Here is an 884-nt window from a genome sequence, read left to right as displayed (position 1 = left end):
CCATAAGTGCTTCCCTGCTGCTGAACACACCTGGCGTGTCCACCTGGAACACACCTACCATGCTGCTGGATGCTGCAGGGCACATTGAGATAGTAACTAGTGGGACCTGATTGTTGTCCCCACAAGGGCTTATTTTCAATTTGCAGCCAAATAGATTTCCAAGCCATAGACCCTTGCTGCATTCACCCACCTACACTTCCCTGTGGCTCCCTCCCTCCACCCCCCTCAAAGGCAAACTGGGGCGCTGACTGTCTCACTGGCAATACAAATACTATTGCTTCATCTTCATCACAGGCTCTCTGGACCTCCCTGGGGCTGACTGCAGACAGACCTGGGTGTCTGCCATTAGAATGGCAACAATGGCACCAACAAAAAACACTTTGCAATTGGCTTTGAGTTCTTTCTTAATCTCTTGAGCATCCCCAAATTCCTCTCCTAGCCATGCCATTTGAGTGAATTCTGGCACCCTTCTCTCATTCCTGACAACAAAACTGACACAGCATGAATCTGCTTGTGTATAGAAAAAGGCAGTGAAACCCCGTCGCAGAGAGCAGGACTGACGTCTGCCGACACCAAGGGTACAGTCCCCTAGGTGCTGAGGTAAAGGAGGATCTCTGTGATGTGTTAGTAGTTACAGATCTCTTAACCTGCTGGCCTCCTGCCATTTAAGGTTCACAGCAAGCACCAGTATACACTCCAACAGGTCAGAAAAAAATTCCACACTGTGGGACAGGGGTTCCTCTGGGCACGTGCACACATATGAGACGTACCAGGGAAGTGAAACACACATGAACAAACCCGACACAGCAGGAAGCTGTGAGGCTTGCGTGCCTGTACGCACGCGCGCGCACATACACGCACAGACACACACACGATACATTGCA

The sequence above is a fragment of the Charadrius vociferus genome, unplaced genomic scaffold (assembly GCF_000708025.1).
Source record: "Charadrius vociferus isolate BGI_N301 unplaced genomic scaffold, ASM70802v2 scaffold251, whole genome shotgun sequence".
Taxonomy (NCBI): Eukaryota; Metazoa; Chordata; class Aves; order Charadriiformes; family Charadriidae; genus Charadrius; species Charadrius vociferus.
Note: the sequence above shows the minus strand (reverse complement) of the source record.